Source organism: Lepidochelys kempii, chromosome 18 (genome assembly GCF_965140285.1).
Source record: "Lepidochelys kempii isolate rLepKem1 chromosome 18, rLepKem1.hap1, whole genome shotgun sequence".
NCBI classification, from domain to species: domain Eukaryota; kingdom Metazoa; phylum Chordata; order Testudines; family Cheloniidae; genus Lepidochelys; species Lepidochelys kempii.
The window spans coordinates 22,158,505-22,180,784 of record NC_136397.1 but is presented as its reverse complement, the minus strand read 5'-3'; positions in this window follow the sequence as shown (position 1 = coordinate 22,180,784).

Sequence of the window (22,280 nt, the reverse complement as noted above, 5' to 3'; positions counted from 1 at the left end):
CAACATAATCTTCCTCTCTTTCCTTGATCCAGTCTTCCACTTCCTAGCACTCACAACCCTTTATCCCCAATACACCACAGGACCCTAATGTAGGGCCAATCTTTAAAAAAGGGAAGAAGGAGGATCCTGGGAACTACAGGCCAGTAAGCCTCACTTCAGTCCCCGGAAAAATCATGGAGCAGGTCCTCAAAGAACCAATCCTGAAGCACTTACATGAGAGGAAAGTGATCAGGAACAGTCAGCATGGATTCACCAAGGGAAGGTCATGCCTGACTAATCTAATCGCCTTCTATGATGAGATTACTGGTTCTGTGGATGAAGGGAAAGCAGTGGATGTATTGTATCTTGACTTTAGCAAAGCTTTTGACACAGTCTCCCACAGTATTCTTGTCAGCAAGTTAAGGAAGTATGGGCTGGATGAATGCACTATAAGGTGGGTAGAAAGTTGGCTAGATTGTCGGGCTCAACGGGTAGTGATCAATGGCTCCATGTCTAGTTGGCAGCCGGTGTCAAGTAGAGTGCCCCAGGGGTTGGTCCTGGGGCCGGTTTTGTTCAATATCTTCATAAATGATCTGGAGGATGGTGTGGATTGCACTCTCAGCAAATCTGCGGATGATACTAAACTGGGAGGAGTGGTAGATATGCTGGAGGGCAGGGATAGGATACAGAGGGACCTAGACAAATTGGAGGATTGGGCCAAAAGAAATCTGATGAGGTTCAATAAGGATAAGTGCAGGGTCCTGCACTTAGGACGGAAGAACCCAATGCACAGCTACAGACTAGGGACCGAATGGCTAGGCAGCAGTTCTGCAGAAAAGAACCTAGGGGTGACAGTGGACGAGAAGCTGGATATGAGCCAGCAGTGTGCCCTTGTTGCCAAGAAGGCCAATGGCATTTTGGGATGTATAAGTAGGGGCATAGCGAGCAGATCGAGGGACATGATCGTCCCCCTCTATTCGACATTGGTGAGGCCTCATCTGGAGTACTGTGTCCAGTTTTGGGCCCCACACTACAAGAAGGATGTGGATAAATTGGAGAGAGTCCAGCGAAGGGCAACAAAAATTATTAGGAGTCTGGAATACATGACTTATGAGGAGAGGCTGAGGGAACTGGGATTGTTTAGTCTGCGGAAGAGAAGAATGAGGGGGGATTTGATAGCTGCTTTCAACTACCTGAGAGGTGGTTCCAGAGAGGATGGTTCTAGACTATTCTCAGTGGTGGAAGAGGACAGGACAAGGAGTAATGGTCTCAAGTTGCAGTGGGGGAGGTTTAGGTTGGATATTAGGAAAAACTTTCACTAGGAGGGTGGTGAAACACTGGAATGCGTTGCCTAGGGAGGTGGTGGAATCTCCTTCCTTAGAAGTTTTTAAGGTCAGGCTTGATAAAGCCCTGGCTGGGATGATTTAATTGGGTATGGGTCCTGCTTTTGAGCAGGGGGTTGGACTAGATGACCTCCTGAGGTCCCTTCCAACCCTGATATTCTATGATTCTATGACCCCATTTGACTCCCCTTACTGATTCTCTCTCCTTGAAATGCCATCTGTTTTAGGTGGTGATGATACTTTGTTTGGTCCTCTACAGGAAGGGTTAATATTGATCCTCCTCTTATATAGAGTTGGAACATTCAGGTCTGTCTTACACTGCAGAGCACTTGCAAGTATAGGCCCAGATGTGTGTAAACACTCACCAATGCAAGGGATAGGGAGTCTAGCCTATACTCTGTATACTCCCATCTTTGGCTTGTGTAAATTCTCTGAGATTGCAAGCGGCATGGTCCAGTGGATAGGGGACTGAACTGGAGACCTGGGTTCCAACTCTACCTGCTATTGACCTGCTGTGGGACCTTGGGCAAGTCACTTCTCCTCTTGGTACCTCTGTGCCCCTCAATGGGTCCTGTAGTTATAAGGCCACAAACGTCACTTGTTCCTTTAGCATCTACTACTTCGGGAACTGCGTCGGGAAGAACTTTAGAATATAACTTGCGGTGCGGGGAGCAGATTTTGATGAAGGGAAAGAGATGATCTAGAAGAGAAAAAACTACTTTTTTCCCCCGTCCCAGAATGAAAGTCTGAGATTGGAACGGGAACAAACTACCGTTGTGCTTACAAGAAAACACTTCAGATACATCTCCAGCTGCAGTGCTTTATCTCTGTGGCGATTCCTCCGGCGGAGGCTCCTACGCTGCGCTCCAGGCAAAGACTCTCTTCCTGTGCACTTACCGTGGAATATTAAGACTCAGCACAATACCACAGGTAAATAATTTGATCCATGTTAAATATTTGCAGGGAGGCAGCATATCACTGTCCAGTTCTCTGCTAATATTAGAGTTGGACTGTTAGGTAATATCTGCTTGGTGGTAATAAAGTCCTTTCAGAGAACATGGTGGATTAAACATGAAGAATTCAATAGGGGGTGTCAAAGAAATGTGACAGATTAATAAATATTACACTAACATAATTTGCAGTCATTTCCCAGCAAGAGTTCCTATCCCCAGAGCCTCCTATCACTATCTTAAAAATGAAGCTTTCTAAAACTCATGCATATTAAAAAGGAGAGTGGTTATGTGTGTATGCATTTAAGAGGCATAATAGGACTGATTATTTAAAAGAGAAAGTTCAGCGCTGGTTTACAGAAAGGTCTTTTTAGTTTTGAAAGGGTCATGGCGGTGTCTCTGTGTTTTACGGTACTTTAGTTTAAAGTGAAGAATAGTATCTTAAAGTCAATTCCCAAGAACCACTCTTCTACACTAAAGCATTTGGCTATCTCTTACTGTACCACGGCATTGCTTCCTCAGCAGTTAATATATTACTATTTAAAGGGGGAAGAGGGAGGGAAATTGACCTTAAAATTTGTACTTCTGTTTATAGTAAAATATATTATGTATTCAAAAAGAAATAATGCACTCAGTCATCTCTGATGAAATTTTCTAATTAACAGTTCGGCACAGAACATAATTAGTTGGATAGTCTGCTGCCAAAATGTTGGAAACTCTATTGCCTGAGCAACTATGTTACTCAAAGAAACACTCTGCTGCTAGAACTTCAGAGAAGAAGTTAGTGGTATGGACGGAGGCAAAATGATCCTCCCCTATGGCAGTTTTGTCCCTATGGAAATATTCCCTTTGACTTCAATGGGCTTTGAATCAGGCCGTACATGGGCACTAGATTGCGGCCAAATTAAGACTTGGTGAAAGGAAGTGAGACTCCCATTTCAGTCATTGGAGTTCCAGTTATTTTGCCGTCTGAGACTCCTTCTACTCTGTTATAGTGTTACAGAACTGGAGAAACTCCACTGACTTCAGAGGGGCCGATGTCAGTGTTACTGACGGCACAATCCTCCTCTTTTATATCACTGATTACGGTCACTTTGTATATAGACAGCCAGACTCTCAGCTGGTATAAATCAGAGTAGCACCATTAACCTGAACTATGCTATATTTACACCAGCTGAGGATCCAACCGTTAGAACACATAGTGCATGGGAGAACATTGAGAATTAGTCCCTAAGGGAGAAAGGATTCCATAGTTTTGCTTCATTGACAGTGGAAAACCCTGCCTTCCATCCTGTTGAGTTTATAGTGCATCCCAAATAGGTATGGCTCTTGCAGTAAAATTCACACCAATTCAAACTGATCTGTTTATATAGCACCCAGTACAAAGGGAGCTTAAATCTTGGATAGGATTGAGTATCTAGCCCATTGTCCTCATTCTATGGCTCTGTTTGTGCATCCTGGCCTTTGGGTTTATAAAGTCAAAAAAAGGCAGTCCCAACTAGTTTAGAACCTGCAGACACAAATTGGCTGCATCTGCCAGAACATTCTCAGACTTCCTCCTCCCACCCCAAAAAGTTACAAGATATCAAAAACCATGTAAGGAATGAGCTGTCCGCCTTTATGCTTGAGTTTTATTAAAAAAGGCTGAAGCAAAACACATAAACCTCCTTTATTCTACACCCATTTCCCAAAAGCAACGTGTTAGCCCTAAGGTAAAAATCAATGTTCAAAGCCTGCACCAAGTTTCAGAAAGATAAATGCTATATTTAATAATCTGCAGAAATGATGGTTCAAGAAACTGGCCTTGCTTTAACTAAGGCTTGTCTACATTACACAGCTTTTAGTGACACGTATCACTAAAAGTCAGGCAGCGTAAATGCTGTTTGTTGGCACTTTTGCTGACAAAATACTTCCACCCCCTACAAGCGGGGTTCAGTTGTCAACAGAAGAGCACTCCTGCTGACAATGAGCAGTTTACACTGCCACTTGCCACCACTCCTGCTGACAATGAGCAGTTTACACTGCCACTTGCCACCACAAAACTTTTGTCTTTCAGAGGGGAGCTTTTTTAAGCACCTGTGCACGACAAAGGTTTTGTCGTTCAATTGGCAGTGTAGACAAAGCCTAAGACAGCAGCAGCATTTGCCAATTATTTTCTGTGCAGTAGTAAGGAAAACTCTCTTGATTGGTGAAGGATTTGAAAGACAGTGGCTTGAGGAGCAGACATAAGGCATAACTTTCTTTCTTTATCCTCCCACATCCTCAGCAGCATTGGGCATACACCAGTTTCCACTATTTATTTTGGTCTTGTGCTGGTCTGTTCAGGCTTTTGAGTGTCATGTTGATGAACTTGATTTCTCTGTTTTCTGCATAATGTTTCTCTAGGTCACCCTCTTTCACTTCAAAGGGGGTGTCCATATTATCACTTGATGTGGAAGTCATGTTGGTGGCCTCCTTAAAGCACATCCTAAATAAGTCCATTGTTGTCTTACCACATCTGATGCTCTCGGTTGGTTTGCTCTACTTAGAAATTCGGATGTTGCCAAAACTCTTTTCAATGGATTTTGAAGATCCTCCATCGGCATTTACTTTGGAATGAGGCACAATGACTTCATGCTACTGATCTATGAGGAATCTAACTTTAACCTGATTTAAACTGACAACTTTAAAGGGATGCTGTCGATTCAAATTGGACCCAAAATTTAGGTTTTGTGAAATCCATCTTCTCAAAAACAAATGCAAAGACCAATACGTATGGTTTTTCTTATGTCTGATCAAAGCAGTTTGCTAAGAAATACCCATTCCCCTGTAGTGTTTGTGATGCAAACATCACTGCATTCTGCTAGAACACAAGAACCTGAGGGAGAAATCTGTGAGGAAACTAAGGGCCTGATCCCTGCTCCACTTATAAATCAATGCCAAAACTCCCATTGACTCAAATGCTACAAGCTCAAGACCTGTATCATAGAATCAGACTCTTGAGGTGGAAAATGCCTATTGGATCATCCATTCCAGCTCTCTGCTGATGAAGTGAAACTGACATTACTCATTAGCTCTTATTAACAGTGTGTTTGGTGCTGAACAGAACAAGGAGGAGGTGTGGGGTTTGTCCTCAGAGTTCATAATTTATAAGTTGAACAGAAATCACAAAGGATGTTGCTAACAACACATGTATCTAGGAATGTTCTTAACTCTTAACCTGGCTGTGACACTGGTAAGTCAAATGCCAGCTCTGGCCAAAGGCTAGGTGTCCCCTGAGAACTGACAAACTCATAGCTGGAAGAAAGGCCAATTCACTTGTGTATTAGTATAGATCAAAGTGTTAAAAGTGTAAGAATGTATTTGGTGTTTAAACTTCGTGAAAATGAAGGGGATGCAGAATGCATTAACTAAATACTCCTCAAATGAAGAGGAAGCCTTGTGTAATGCGAATGAGGAATTTTAACAGGAAAGTGCTAATTTCTGTACCATTGAAGGCAAGTGGTTATTGTGTGTGAGGATTAGAGGTCAAAGAACTCTAAATACATTCCCCTCTCTTTCTCTGCCATCAAAGAAAGAGCCCATGTATGTAGTGACCCTGACAGCTTTTTTTTCCTGGGAGAAGCTATAAGTTTGGACATAAGGAAAAATTCTTAGAATCCAAACAGTCCAGAGACAAACGGAGCAGAATAACTGAGCCAGAAGGTGGAGATCCCCAGAGTTATGCTGAGTAGCCCTGAGAGATTTTTGAGAAACTAGCAGATTACTACATCTCTTGCTACCTTTTGAAATGATAGACTAGACTGACTCATCTGAACATATATTTTACCTGCTTTAATCTAATCTCTCAATAACTCTCATTCCTTTTTCCCAGGTAATAAACCAGTGGATGGTTTATTATGGAATTGGCTATCTACCTTTCCTTTGGTAGGAGATCTAGGATGCATATTGACTTGGGTGAGTGACTGGTCTCTTGGGAGTGGGTGTAACCTGGCATATTTGTGATTTTTGGTGTAAATCACCATTTACCACATAGTCCAGTTTGCCTGGATGGGAAGATAGATTGGAATGTGTAAGGGAACTGTCTGTGACTCCATTAAAGACTATTGTGGTACCAACTGTGAATTCCCAAAGTATTGGGTTGGTGAAATCTAACTATAGAACATATGACCAGTTTTGGGGTGTCTGCCCTGCTTTGACTGCCCTGAGATAGACACTCCCGGTGAGCCACTCCAGACTGTGTAACCTTGGCAAGACCCCTTTACTCCCAGTGCATTCAGTCTGACTCTTGCAATGAAGTTTGAATTTGCAGACTGACTCATGGAGGATACTCACCAGCCTACACGGGAGTTCAGACTAAGAGTAGAATTCACCACTGTGCAGAAGGCCCGAAAGAGGCCTGGATGCACTCCTTACCTATTTGAGGACTTCACTGGGGCCTAGTTTGTGCTGGTCCTGTGCTCTAGCTGAATTTCACCCTCTGAGGAATAGCTCAGGACACCAGCAGTTATTGCCAACTGATTCCTTTAAGTGAGCATAGACAGACTCACCCCATGAAACCCTCAGATCAAGTCATCCTAACTCGTTTTCCCTGGCTCAGATCCCTCCTCCCGCAGTTGAAAGTCCAATCTAGTTACACATCCGAGCAAGCACCATTGTCCCTACTTAATTTGACTTAGAACAATGCCAAGCCCCTCACGCCTTTTTCCTCTGAGCACACAGTCAATTATTACAAAATTATTACAAAACTTATTAGAAAATGCAGTCCAGTCAGGTCAGCTCCTCCTACCAAGCAACAGCTCCTAACTGAGTACTACCAGCCCCATCCACCAGCACAGAGCCTCTCGGCCGGGTGAATCTCATGAGCCCTGCAGCACGCTCTCTAAATTAGAGCAAACTTATTACGTTACTCCCCAGCCTTACTGGGAAGAAGACAAGGCTGATAACAAAAGATAAATATCCTTTGAAATCAATTGCTTTCCATTTTGTAATGCAGGCAGAAGGAATTCGATCCACCTTGTGCTAGTGGGTGTCCAATCCACCTACCAAGAAGTTCCAAAGCACCAGAACATTAATTAGTTTTCTATCTCTGGTTAGACAGATTGTAGACTAGGAACAAGAGTTGGACAAAATCCACCCTGAACATTTTCCATGAAGTTCTGCATAAAGAGAACTGCATTTAGCTTTGAAAGGCTGAAAATAGAGTTTGGAGGCCATAATTAAAAAGTCTGCTGTTATCCCCAGTGTTCCTGCAGCTGAGGTGCAATGATTGGTAGCCCCATATCAGCACAGCCCCAGACTGATAGTGAATGCTATATCATTTAGCAGGATCCTGTGTGATTTGTGGTGAATAAAAAGATAAGGCTTCCATACTGATACAAGATTAGTTTTCAGCCTGCAGCTGTTTAATTACTTGTTGCCAGGATGTCTATTCAGATTGGAAACAAGGGGCTTGGATTCTTTCTCCTTTTCCATCTCACAAATGCTAAGAGTGCTTCTAATTTCTTATTTGCACACATACCACCTCCTCCCCCCCCCCCCCCCCCCCCCGGCACCATTACTATTGTAGGATAAAATACTGGAGAAAGGAATGAGGTGAAATACAGAAGCAATTATTGCTCCCTGGTAGAATTTACTGCAAATGCATTTTCAAGCTGGATGGAAATAAATTCTATTTCATTCTAAAACATTAGGGGAAGGATGGTTGTTAATACAGAGCCCAGCTCTAAGCTTCTGCCCGATGGAAGAAGCCCTTGGGCTCCAGCAGACCCCTTATGAGCCAGAGAAATGAACTGAATCACGGCATTCCCCGGCCATGCGAGCTCCACCCACACCTGGAGCAGTGACACCCGTGTATTGGTTGGTGCTGGTCCTGTGTGATCCTTTCAGCAGAGGGCTGGGGCCACTTTGCATCAGTGCAGAGTCCTCCTGGCAAATTTTCGGTGACTGGGGTTACACCAGCCCTGGGCTTAGAGCCAGTCTAAAAAATGAAAATTTTCAAAATTTTTCCAAATCCTTTTCATCCTGCAGGAGCAAGGAACAATTTTCCCTTTGTTCAAAATTTTGCAAAATAAACAGATTTTTGGTTTTGAAATTTCAGTTTTGAACAAATTTGAGGGGTTCTCCCTTCCCCCCCCTCTTCTGCCCTGGAAAGGAACAGGGGAGGAGGGGAAGAAAGAAGGAGGAAGGGGAGGGGGAAAAACACACACACCAAAAATTGAAAAAAAAATTTACATTTATTTGAAAAAAAAATCACAAAAAAAAATTTGCCAAAAGGTCATTTAAAAAAGGCCACTTCTGGGGGAAGGAATAATTAGTTTTAAAAATTATGACTAGCTGTGCATTGGAGTAATCTAACCAAGCAAAATTCTATCCTAGATGCAGCCAAGCACTTAGGTGATTTAACACTAATCATGTCCCATGCCAAGTGAATGACATTCCTCATGTGCCTAAAGTTAAGCACATGCTTAAGAGCTTTGCTGGATTGGGGCCTCCTGAGCAATGATCCTAGCCTGGGCTGTGCATAAAGGCCCTGCACAGAAGGCATTATACCCGTCTACTCCCAACAGCATTTTTCCCATTTAAAGTATGGATACGTGGCTGATCAAAACTGAAATAATAAACCACACTCCTTTGGGCCCAGGAGCAATCTAACAGTTCAGTTAACAGTTTTCTGAGTTGAAAAATGACTTTTTTAATAGATTCCAAGCAGGCTAATTGTATTTTCTGTGAAGTAAAGTTAAAAGTAAATTGCACAAAATTAATATTGATTCAAATTAAGCCCTTTATCTCCTTGTGTTTTTTGACTCAACATCAAATACTATTATTGCTGAAGCTATTCCATGGCAAATAAAGTGACCAGCTAAGTTGCATCTTATTTTTTCTGCCTCCTCAGAACAAAACACCAGCACCTGCATTGACAGAGATTTTTCCAGTTAAATGGGAACACACATCACTTTGAGCCTGTCACCTCATTCTGATTTTTGAGAGTACCACACTTGTGAGAGTTGCCCACCAGCTTCGCCTAGAGGCAAAATGCTTTACTAATTGGACTAGCAAATGCTCCCCTGGAATGCAAGTTCCTAGAAAGGCAGGATTATGGTATGCTCATGCAAACACATGTACCATATAGACACATCCCTTATTGTTTGCACATGGGTCTAATCAAGGATGATACAGAAGGGAAATAAAGCGACAGGCCCAGCTCTCATTTGCAGAGTTCAGAGCCACTTCCCTTCTGTTTATCTTTCTTTTTACTGCCTCTCATAGTGATAATTGAGAAGGGAGGAAGGCACTATAAATACTGCCTGAAATGAAAAGGAATGTGTACTGCCTTGGTGAAGACAGCAGCAATTCTTGGTGGTTCTGGTTCCTCTCCAAAAGGTTTACTTTGAGACTTTTCCTTTATCTCCCTAGGGAGTATGCTTGAAGCAATATCAAGAGAGACCAGGAGAACAAATATTCTATGGGGTTTTGTTTAGCTGCATCCAGGATGGAGATTAGAGACTATTTTAAAATGAGTCTCAGTCACTTACAGTTCCGTGCCTTCAAATCAAACAGTAAGTGATGGTGGGGGGATGTGTTAGAAACCCCCGAAATCTTACACCCTCCCCTTCAGATCTGTGTGATGGAGCCCACCATCAGTGGTAAACGAGAAAGGAGTGGTTAAGGGAAGGAGAGGAAGACTGTGGTCCTGCAGAGCAAGCCATCAGAAGCCAACACTGGAGCTCACCAAGAATGCGGGGCTCTGCCTGCGTGTGTCTCCTTCTCTTTGTGAGCTATCACAAATACGCACTGTGCCGGTCTAAGAAGCATGTCAGGCCATTGCACTGTCATGGCATGACCTGATTTGTCACATGATTCTTTGTCCTGTTTCACGTATCACTGCACATACTTGATTATGTGGCATTTTGTGCTCATTATTGCAGAGGAAGAAACTTCTTATTAAAACTCTTTTTCTGTAGGATGATGGGGCAAAGACAGGCCATGCACTGAAACCGCAGCCTGCTGGAATGATGCATAAGATTGTTGTTCCTATACATTTCTGCAATGTGATGTGTGCACGCTGCTACCTGTGTCTAACAGAGTTACTGAAATCGCTCTCTTTGGGTCAGATTCTGGTCTCGGCTGCACCGGTGTAACTCCAGAGTTATCACACTGACCTCGAGAGTAACTACAATCAGCATCTGACTCTGATTCTCTCTCTTCTGCTTCTTCACAACTCACTGTCAGTTTAAGTACATTTAAGCATTGACAGAGGCGAGCCAACTTCGGTCTCCATCCCAGCTTGTGCAAGCAGGAGGCCTGTACAAAGATGCCTGAATATTAAGGATAGGCAAGTGTGTTTGGGTAAAGCAAGAAGTGAGCTAGAGCTTTGTCTGACACCTGCAACAAAACAGAACTCTTTGGTGAGCTCCAAACAGGTTGTGGAGAGCCCACAGGAACATACTGTAGTTGGTTGATACTGAACCCAAAGCACATAAAGTAAACTGAGCTGAAATTTTTTATAACCCAACTAAGGAGAGAAAGAAAAATCCTTGGAAGTGAGGGACTTAACAGAAAGTCGAGCCCACACGGCATCCTTCCCCATAAATAACTGACGCGGCAACGCAGCTCCCGCTGGCAGGAAGGTACACGAGGAAAAGGCTCATGCACCCAACATGCCGAGGATGTGCGGAGGCAGAGAGCAGAGCTGTGTAAAAGGTAGCGAGTTCCATTCACAAGGATTCACATGAACATTTTCTCTGGTTTCTGTCTGTGTGAATTTGACTCCCGTGAGCCTGATGCTGCTTTCTCTTGCACTGGGGTCACTCTCCGGAGAGCAGTGGCATTTCGGCACCCAGTGAGCATCTCGCACAAAGGACGGGTGCAGCCGACAAGGAGTGGAGCATCCTTTCGGAGCACTAGCAGCAGTTGCCCCTGTTCCTGACCTCCTAGGGTCTGCAGCAACTTCCGTCACATTAGACACGGCTGGTGTCAAAAAAGCAGCAGTTTCTCTTGGGCACAAGCTAGTGAGCTCAAGGTGCAATGCAGAAAGCCTCCATGAATTGCTTACACAACAAGGACTTGCGGGAGACTGCCAGGAGAGGGGCGGAAGAGTAAGTCTCCCAGGAACACACTTATAACTGGTAAGATCACAAAAGAGTAATTTCCAGCCAGCTCAGTGCTATTCCTACAGGCTCTGCCAAGGGTCAGCTCCCTTCTTGCTCAGCTGGTGGCATTTCAACTACTCGAGTCACATGTAGTAGCTGTTGCAAGTCAAAAAACATTTGGTTGGGCAAGCTGGGCACATGCTCATTACTTATGATGCACATAACCCTGGGATACTGCACCTGAAAGAGTTATGTTAGCATCACATAACAGCAGTAGCAGCATGGGGTTCAAGTATGTACATGTACACAGCATGGTCCCCCTTTCAACGCACATGTGGACACTCAATGCAGTTATATGGAACATGCACAAGAATGGACAGGGTCAAATAACTGAGCATGGGTACCAGTGCAGACAGAACCTTGGAGGCCCTTTATCCCCTTCTGTGATTGCTCATGTCGTCGCAGAGTTTGCATGGGATTCTAAATACCATTGCTCTGTACTTAGCACAGGAACTATGCAAAGCTATACAAGACAATGAACATTGCTCTACATGTTTCCCTGCCTCCGGTTTCTCACCATTCTGAGGAGCGCTTTGCGCTCAGGCAGAGCCCCGTGCAGAGCCCACTTGCCTTCTCCTGCAGTTCATGGCTTCTATTTAGAATCACAGAGCCTTCTCTAGGTCCATTAACTGTCTCTGAACCTGGCTGGTCGCACAGTTGAACCAGATCCACCCTGCTATGAGAGCATGCCTAACTCATCCCCTCTAATACCCACCACTTCCCGTTCCTGTCTCAGGCAGTCTCTCAAATTTATATTGCAGAGAAACTTGGTAGAACTAGTTTCCTAGGCTTCAGCCAACCTATTGTCCCAAGGTACTTCCACCTGGATAGGTGGCCAAAGCTCTGATGATCCACCCTTGTTACTGGTCCAGGACAGACATGGTACGGCTCTATCTGCAAATGCTGGATTCCACATCCACACAGAGCCATCCCAAGATGCACACATTTAATAGTAGATACTTCATAACATCAGCCATTGTACAGACAGATTCTCCCAGGAGTCAGAGCCATAATTGGCTCCAGGCTGTCCCTCCCATATATTGCGTGGAGCTTAGATTGACGGGAGAATGATGCTATTTGCTCTTTCTCGAGGCTGGTGTTCCTAGCCAGTTTACTCTTTCTTCTGTTAGAGTCTATAAAAGATTAATGTAAACTGTGCCCAGTGTAAACTTCTCTTACATCGCTAATGTAGGATTCCTTATTAGCTATGAGCACGTTGTCTCCTTCAGTAGCTCAGATGGTTGGTCTAAACTATCCTCCCCACCACCCACTCTGGTTTCATGTTTTTTTAAAACCTTCAAATATGACACTGGTTTGATTAACATTATTAATTTGCCTTTTGGGGGAGGAGTGCAGGGGTGGGGAAATTGTCTCACAAGCTACCAAAGTCCCTGGACATAAGTGGTTTCTAAACTGAAAGGTACCCACTCTTGGCACTCCATCCTACTCAGTGGAATTCTGGCAGATGGCAGTTAAGTCTATCAATATGTTTGCAGCTGCTGCTGTGAAAAATTAATTTTACTTTAAATTAGCACCACATAGCATCTCCGTTAGCCAGGCTCCCAGCTTGAGCTGTGTGAAGTATTTGCATTGAACCACAAACCCACGTTGTCAGAGATTGGAATTTGATGTTCAGTGTGTTTGTGGACCCACCCCCATGCTCACAAAAAAAAAAAAAAAAAAAAAAAAGTGGAAGACCAAGTGCTGTTTTCACAGAATTGAGGAAGTTCAACATGGAACAGAAGTATTAGGACTATCACTTGTCCACTCAAAATTGTTCTTTGCATTATATTCAGCAGTGCTTTAACATGACTAAATTAAAGGCCAGTTCCACTCTGAAAACTCACAAAAGCAATATGTTCCATGTTTAGTATTTCACCATGATTCTAAAATTATATTTGTGCAGTTTACAAGGGAAAAAAATTGTGCTTGTAGCTGCCATACCTGCAACCTGGGATCTGAAAGTCAGGCTGGTTCTCTCTGTCTTGCAGCACCATCATCTTTCATTGCTACCCTTTGTTACATTCATGCCATCCCCACTATGTCCAATGAGGTGACACGGGTGTAAGGAAGAACCAGATCTGGTGCATCTGTTAAAATTCAGGCCTTGTCTATGTTGGAATTTCAATGACTGGTGTAGGTGCCCTGTGCAGCATGCTTTTGTACTGGTGTATGCTGTGTCTGCAGTAGGGGTTAGCAGGGATGCTGCCTGAAATCCCATTGTTGTGCAAGGCGCTAGCTAACACTTCTGCTGACAATTCAAGCCTGAATGGAATCTGGTTCCCTGCTCTCATACATGCGTTGGCCATGGAGCCAACACATGTATAAGTGTATATTGGTCAGTAGAGTAAGTAGCTCTGATTCTGAATAGGGGTAAAGTTCTGGTCTTACTGAGTTCAATGGAAAAACTCCCGTTGACTCCAGTGGGGCCAGGCTTTCATGCAGAAGGCAAATCCGATGAGTTAGAAGGTGCCTTTTTACAGAGGCACTGTCTCAGAGTAAACCCACCCTATAAAATGTCCCATTTTGCAGTCTAGTAGCTCTAGTGGTTAGGGCAGGTTTTCCTCGACTGTCAGCCTAACATGTTCTTCTCGGTTTCAGCCTACTCTTCTGAGATAGAGCCCTGGGAATGCCACCCTATTTAACCCCTCTTCATATACATGGTCTTGCCACTCACTGTTTAGCCACGTCATTAAGCTTCCAGATTTTGACATTCAGGGCTTCATTCTCCCCGCTCTTGTACCTCTTGCAGTCAGTCATTCACACCTGTGCAAAGTGGGTGCTCAAGGCTGCCTGGCTGAATCTGTAGTATTTTTACACTCCCTTTGAACAAGTGCAAATGACCACATAAGTTCTAAGACATGTGAGACCTAGGACCTCAAACTTTGGACCAGAGCATTGAAAAGGTGGTTGAAATCTTCACTTCAAAACCCCACCCTAATTAGCTCCGAAATATTTGTCTGTCTTTTTCAATTTTGTTTACAGAAAAGTATTAGGTTTTGGTAATGCACCAGGCATGAGAGAAGGGCTGTTTAAAATGGGAATGACACAAAAGTTCCTTAGTTTTTGTCTAAAGATAAATAATATCTAAGCCAACTATTACTTCATTTCTAAATTTAAAATAGGCAATTCAATCTTCCTTTGTTTCTTTTAAGTTTGGAACCTTCTCTCTCCAAAGAGAATGCAGGTTTTAAAAGGAATGAGCACCAGAGAGGAGTAAAAAGAAAAGGAGGACTTGTGGCACCTTAGAGACTAACAAATTTATTTGAGTATAAGCTTTCGTGAGCTACAGCTCACTTCATCGGATGCAGAGAGGAGTAAGACATCCTCAAAGCCCAGAGAAGAGGTAAAATTAAAGCTACACATGAGTCAGTTAAGTAATAATAGCTACCAAAATCCACCTCAACACAGAAACAAGGCACCCTATATCACTGAGGGAAATGGGCGATTTTATGCCCACTCTGGGAGCACACTTAGAAGGAATGAGGAGTGTAACTCATGTCTCTGCATTGCACTAAAAGCCAGCGTGAGGACAGAATTTCAGGATTTCTCTGATTTAGCTCAGACCTTCACAAGATATGTTTAAAATTTAACTTATTTGTTGTATTTCCAAATGAATTTAGTGCTGGTGGGAGATGGGAAGCCCTGGAGGCAGAAGTCTATTTTTCACTCCCAGCGCACGTACTCTGTGGGCACTACAGTGACCGTTTCCTTCTCACACAGCTCCAGACCGGAGAACGACGTCTACAGGTGAGGGGTGAGCTCAGTCTCCACTGACGCGACTTGGCAGCATCTTTTATCCTGAATTTGTTTTACGGCCACTGCGCTCATGCAAGTGACAGCGTCAATCCCTTTCTCCTTATTTGCACTTCCACTCCCTGTGAATTTTAGGGCACCCCATTTCTCATAGGTTACCTCCTCAGTTGCCCAGATTCTCATTAAGATCTAGGAGAATGAGGTGAGCAACCCGAAGTTATTACAGAATCCCCTGAAACGTTACTATCAGGCACATTGTAGTATTACCTAGCACGTTACAGTGTGTTTTCCAGTCTATTTCTGCAGTTTTCAGAACCTCAGCATTTAACCAATTAAACTAGACGAGGGGTTATCTCCTGGTCAGCTAGTCATGCCAACCTGTTTCAGGCCAGAGACCTATGGCCAAGCCACCTACCCGTACAGGCCTAAAGCCTATAGGCTTATCTTACTTCTATCAATGACACACTTATCAATCCTATACCCCTACAATGCTATCCTACATATTCCTGCACTTATATCTATTCATCACCCATGTGTTACATACAGCAATAGACTATACAATGAAATGATTTTATAAGATGATTAGCTGCCCTAGCATTAAGAAAGTTCCCTTTAAACATTTCTCATTTGCAGAGGTGGAGTGGAGATTCTTCTGCATTCCTTTAACATTGCTGGTGGACAGAGGTTTGAAGAGGGTTATAAAACCAGAAGCGGGAGGCAGTGAGTGAATAAATAAGGAACCTGAAAATAATGAAGTGGCCCCAAAAGTGCCCAAAGGAGCAATCAATTACTGCAATGAGAGATCTTATAGTTCATTCAATACAAATGTAGTAACTTATGTGTTTCACTGCCCTAAATAACCTCACAGGACATTTGTATGTTCATTTCTCTGTTGGCACAAATACCTCCCCATGGACCAAACTGTACTAGGAAAACCTTTTCTGCTGGGCAATGATTGATTTTATCAATTGCTTATTTGATTTCCCAGCCTCAGTGGTTAATTAGCACACAGAACATTACTGTGAAATAGCATTAAGGCTCAAGGATAAACTAGCAAAAGCCAGGGACTCAGAGTTCAATGCAGATGTGCTTTGCTACTTATTCAATCCCCTCACTGGCCTATGCTTTCTCTCCTAAATTCAGCAAGGTCAATGGGACTTAAGCACATGCTCAAGCACTTTCCCCAAAACAAGGCTTTCATTTGCACCACAGCTGTGCACTATGCATTTCTTTCTGAAACTTTCTACAGTTCAAGCACTTTTACTATTTGTTTTTGCCTTGTTTTAAAAAACAATGATCACCTGGTATAAGGATACATAAGGTGACAAAGGCTAGAATAACTCCTTTTTAATGTGGATTTACTGTCATTTTAAAACATGTAACATACAAATACATACCTAGTGACCTTTCCAAATGTGTATTATTTACCAGATAGATGTTGCTTTAAGCTCTCTGGAAATGCACTCTAAGGAAGTTTTAAAACATGGATTATTTCTATGAATAGACCATAATAGTTTTTTTTGCACCTGTTTTGTTGTGTAAATATTGCAGATAAGTATTTAAGGGTCTTTAAAATAGGAATGATTGACTAGATTGTCCATGAGAAATCCAGTGGTTTAGTAAATCCAGCTTCAAAAGTTAATCACCTAATAAATAATTATCTGGTGAGTTCTGGTTTTGATACATTAAATACTTTTTTAAAGCAACACATACACCATTCAGAAGAATGAAAAATGGCTGGCTGGGTAAAAGAAGCTCTATACCCCTCTTGTGCCTTAACCTTTGAAGTAGGACTAAGAAATAATAGCCAAGCTAGATAAAGTAGCAATAGTGAACTAGAAGCAAATATAGTGCATTATAAATGAATACAATACTCCAGGCTAGGAATAAAGTACTACTTCATACTTTTTGTTGTGAAATTGGAAAAACAATGACATGTTTTGTAAGATAAACCCTGATCCTGCCAATAACAAATAACTGCACATATGCGAGTAGTTCTCTTGTGTTCAGTGGGCCCACAGAGAGATAGGGAGATTAGTTTAGATTACAGGAGATTAAGTTATATTTGAAAAGTCAGCTGCTGGCAAGGTTTTGAACATGACAGAGAGAGAGAGTGTGTGTCTCTCTCTCTTCTGGATGATTCACATCTTATATTAAGTTTGACTCTATTCTCTCACTATCAGGTACGACAAAGGATTCCCTCTAAAGGTAGGGGATTTACTTGTCTCCTGCAATGAGAGGATGGAGTCTCTTCACAGTAATCTCTCTGATCAACTCACAGATAACTCCTTGATAAACTAAGATGCTCACCTGACTCATTTATTAGGATGCTATTGATACAAAAATATATTATGTACAACCAATGGACATGTGCACAGTGGGTGAATATAGCATGGACTTAGAATAGAACCTGCATCACACATACCCCCCTTATTTTTCCCCTATCTCTTGCCTCTTGTATAAGTTTGGGCTGATTTTTTTAACTGAGGATTATACAAGTGAAAAGAACAAATTCATCCATTCATAGACATTACTTGATACACTTGTATAATGCAGTAATATTGTAGACAATCAATATTGGTTCAATTTCTTATCATTTGAGGTTCAGACCCCTATGAGAGGCTACCTCCCTCACTCACCAGGTTGATGGCTTTGTTTACCTTTTATGTTCTCTGCCTGATGACCATGCTGGCCAGACAGATACCAGTTCCTTTGACTAGGGCTGACCGAGCTTATGATTCTAGGCACATATCCATAACTTTGAACACACCCCATACATACATCATGCAAGAATACTGAGCTATTAGTTTTCCAGTGATATATACTGAAAAAGTGGCATGCTATAGATCACAACAGTTTGTGAAGTGTAGTGAGTGTGTCAGGCCTGACAAGAATTGCTGACAAAGTAGTGAACCATTACTGGGCCTCTGTGTCACAGCCTACATGCATGGAGAAGTTAAAAGGACAAATCCAACACATTTTGGCTTTAATGCTTTTATATGGTACATAATTACATATGAAAGCAACATACACCACATAGGCAATCAAGCCATCTTTAATAATTAATAATGTCTCCCTACCTGACCTCTCCAACTTTTTGTTATAATTTAAAATGCCCAGTGTCTTAAATAAAAGCCATCACCACCGTGAAGTAGCCAATTTAACAAAAAGTACAAAATGTGATCAGTTTTCCATCTGATTTTTCTTGAACAAACAGGAACATCCGAAAAAAGGGTTATAGAGGACACCTCAACTATTATTGCTCCAGGGAACGGACATTGTATCTCAGGGCACATCTACACAGCAGAACTCCACATTCTGAGTTTGAAACAATACTCAGAACCTGATGGTAAAAGGGGTAGTGGAGATCTGTACCACTAGAGGCAATGTGGGTGATTCAGAAGGGGATGTTCTTCCCTCCAAAGCACTGTTGTTCTAATGCCAGTTCAATGCTATGGGCTACTGCATCACAGAAGTTGCTCTCTTTTAGATGAGATGCAAAACTGAGGCCCTGCTGACAAATATTGTAATGCATGTTCCACATGTATAGTAAGGATATAGGCAGGGATTTTCAAAGGAGCTTGATCCCATGGAACTATGTTGGGAGTTAGGCACCAAGCTGCCCTTTATTCCTCTGCAAATCTCCCTGTAAGCTTGGTGTCTTCTGGGATAACCAGAAGTTATCCCAGTCCTATTACCTAAAATTCCCCCAGCACTCTGAATTTGGAAACTTGTGTCCTGTCATTGAGAGCAGGGAGTCTGCATTCTGAAGTAGAAAAATACAGAAGTTGTGGCTCATAGAGCAGAACAGGTGAGCAAGAGGATATTTTAAGGCAACTAGCATAAGCCTGGTTATGTAATGCTTTCAACTGAAGTAGTAAAACATGTATTTAACAGCAAGCCAAGATAATGAAGCTAGCACTGGTGTAATGTGCTTAGTCTTTTTAGCCTGAATTTGAGCCTATCTGCTGGAATTTTAGCTTTTCCAGTATCCCTTTGAAAGGGCATTATAGTAATCTAAACAAGAAGTGATAAAAGCATGGATTAGCTTCTCTAAATCAGTTTTTTGTTTGGTTGGGGTTGTGTGGAAGAGGTTTGATCCTGCCTATACATCTCTTCTGATAGTAACTGGGTTTCAGAGTGACTTGTGTTTGCTATTTAATGACAAGCCTAGGGGGAAAGCGCCACATTATTGCAACCATATTTCTAACCATCCAAATCCTTAAGCAGAAGAGGCAGCTGGTGATTACAAAAGAAGAATGTTCTTCATTGGATGTTTACAGCCCAAATGCAGCACTTGAGTCCTAGGCAGATTTAACTGAAATAAACATTTAGTCCTCCGAAAGACTAAAGTATTACAAAAAGAAAAGGAGTACTTGTGGCACCTTAGAGACTAACCAATTTATTTGAGCATAAGCTTTCGTGAGCTACAGCTCACTTCATCGGATGCATACCGTGGAAACTGCAGAAGACATTATACACACACAGAGACCATGAAACAATACCTCCTCCCACCCCACTGTCCCGCTGGTAATAGCTTATCTAAAGTGATCATCAAGTTGGGCCATTTCCAGCACAAATCCAGGTTTTCTCACCCTCCGCCCGCCCCCACACAAACTCACTCTCCTGCTGGTAATAGCCCATCCAAAGTGACCACTCCCTTCACAATGTGTATGATAATCAAGGTGGGCCATTTCCTGCATAAATCCAGGTTCTCTCACTCCCTCACCCCCCTCCAAAAACCACACACACAAACTCACTCTCCTGCTGGTAATAGCTTATCCAAAGTGACCACTCTCTCTACAATGTGCATGATAATCAAGGTGGGCCATTTCCAGTACAAATCCAGGTTTTCTCAACCTCCCACCCCAGGAAATGGCCCACCTTGACCACCATACACATTGTGAAGAGAGCGGCCACCCCGGACGGGCCACCACCAGCAGGAGAGCGAGCCTGCCCGTGGGGGGGGCGGAGGGTGAGAAAACCCGGACCCACGCTGGAGTGGTCATCGGGTTGGGCCATTTCCAGCGCGGGTCCGGGTTTTCTCACCCTCCGCCCCCTCACGGGCAGGCTCGCTCTCCTGCTGGTGGTGGCCCGTCCAGGGTGGCCGCTCTCTTCACAATGTGTATGGTGAGAGATACAATTTGGCACATGACCAATAACCATCAAAAATATAGCTAGAATTTCAAATGACTGATTAATTGAAGGATAAAAAACAATTTTAACGTATGTATTTTGTCAAATAAATTAAAAACAAAAAATAGATTTGAAACAATTGTGATCTGGTTACAATATCCCATGTTCAGGAAAAGGCTAAATTCACTGTCAAGTTGTTTGCTTCTTGATTTTCGACACAAACAAGCAAAGAAGCAGCACAAACACACAGTGCCTGTTACACTAAGGTGAATTAGAATATTCCCCTGTACATAACGACCTTTATACATAAGATACAGTGTTGGCATCCATCAATTTTATTCCTTTTGCATAATCCTAAAATGGGCATCTCATGGATGCATTGCTATAAACTATTGCAGAACTGAGCTACTTACACTGGAAATAATAGCTTAACATGGCCATTCCTTTGCAATAAGTATTATAATTTTTAATATGTCCCTCACTTGGAATCCCTCTCCCTTAGTGGAGTCAAGTTTTCAGACCCTTCAGACTGATCTGTGATGGCCACCAATATATCCTTCATGGCAGAGAAATGTCCAATGATATCTTAAAAGAATGGAAGGACACACGATTTTCAGTGGATGAATTTCAGCAAGACATTTCCTTCGTAAGTGGAGGAGCAAAGACTAATTTCTTTAATACGCTAATAAATTATGTGGCCAATTTATCTTGGAAAATGTCAACATGAATATTAAAATCCCCCATGAGACATAAATCTATCAAACTTCAATAAAAAGTGATGCCAGGAAATCAAAAAGTCCCATTAACAAAAACTGAATTAGCACTTAGGGGTCTATACATAATAGCCAAAGACGCCATTGGTGGTGTGATCACCTTGACTAATAAGACTTTCATATTGCCTGTGTTCTGGCATGGATTCAGATCTTAAATCAAATCTGGTCACAATGACTGCCCCTTACCCACCTTTCCACCCTATTGATCAAGGTTTATGTGGACAAGAGTAACCACTGGATAATACTTCATTTAAAATGACTAAAATAATATCTATTCCTTGCTGTATTTCAATCAAGCAAATGACATCAAACCCATAATATATTCAGAAACCAAGGCCTCATTCATTGCTGAGCTATTACCACATTGAAACCAGATAAATTGGTTCTCCAGTATATTGTTGTCAATGAATATGGGTTCTCCGTCTGATTCTTTGAGCTTTTATCCCAAGGGCAAGATAAAACCATATCAAAATATTAAATTACAAAATGCCTACATGCATACAAGCATATAGGGCCTGATCTGAAGCCAACGGTAGACAATGGAAAGACTCCCACTGATTTCAATGAGCTTTGGCTTGGACCATAATAATTACTGAGAAGCATCCTTGTAACTGTCTTTCCATTAATTCTGGTTTGCCCTTTCTAGAATCCACTAAAAAAGGTCATCATCGCCCCCAAAGGGTACATTAGACTTGAGGATGACATGGAATATTTCTGCATGATATTTTTTAAATGAATCAAAGGAGTTCTTGACCCTTTGACCATTCAGCCAAATGTTGCCGGTGGAGAAGTCACTGCATCAGCAGAATCTCCTCTTGATATAAGGAGAGGCAGGGGGCTCTTTGGGAGGCAGAGGATGGTGTCACTGGGTAAGGCTCCACTACATCCAATTCTTCACTTGTGTAAAACCCTGATCTTTTGGCAGCAGTTTAAGTGCAAGCTGTTATCCTGTGCCTTTAAATTATGCTGGGGCTAGTTTGCTCAGAATCTTTCCAATGAGCCTGAGCAGAGTTCACAAGCATTGGAGAGTAAAACCCAGTCTGTTAAACAGAGCCTGGCTCGTCTGTAGCCAGACAATGAATGAATGGATGCAGTACAAAGACGTAGTGAGGTAAAGTGGTTGCACTCTACAGAAAAAGGCAAATAAACTCATGAATAGGATTGCTGCTGTCTGCTATGAAAAATCCGACCGGCTGTGGCAGATCATCAAAC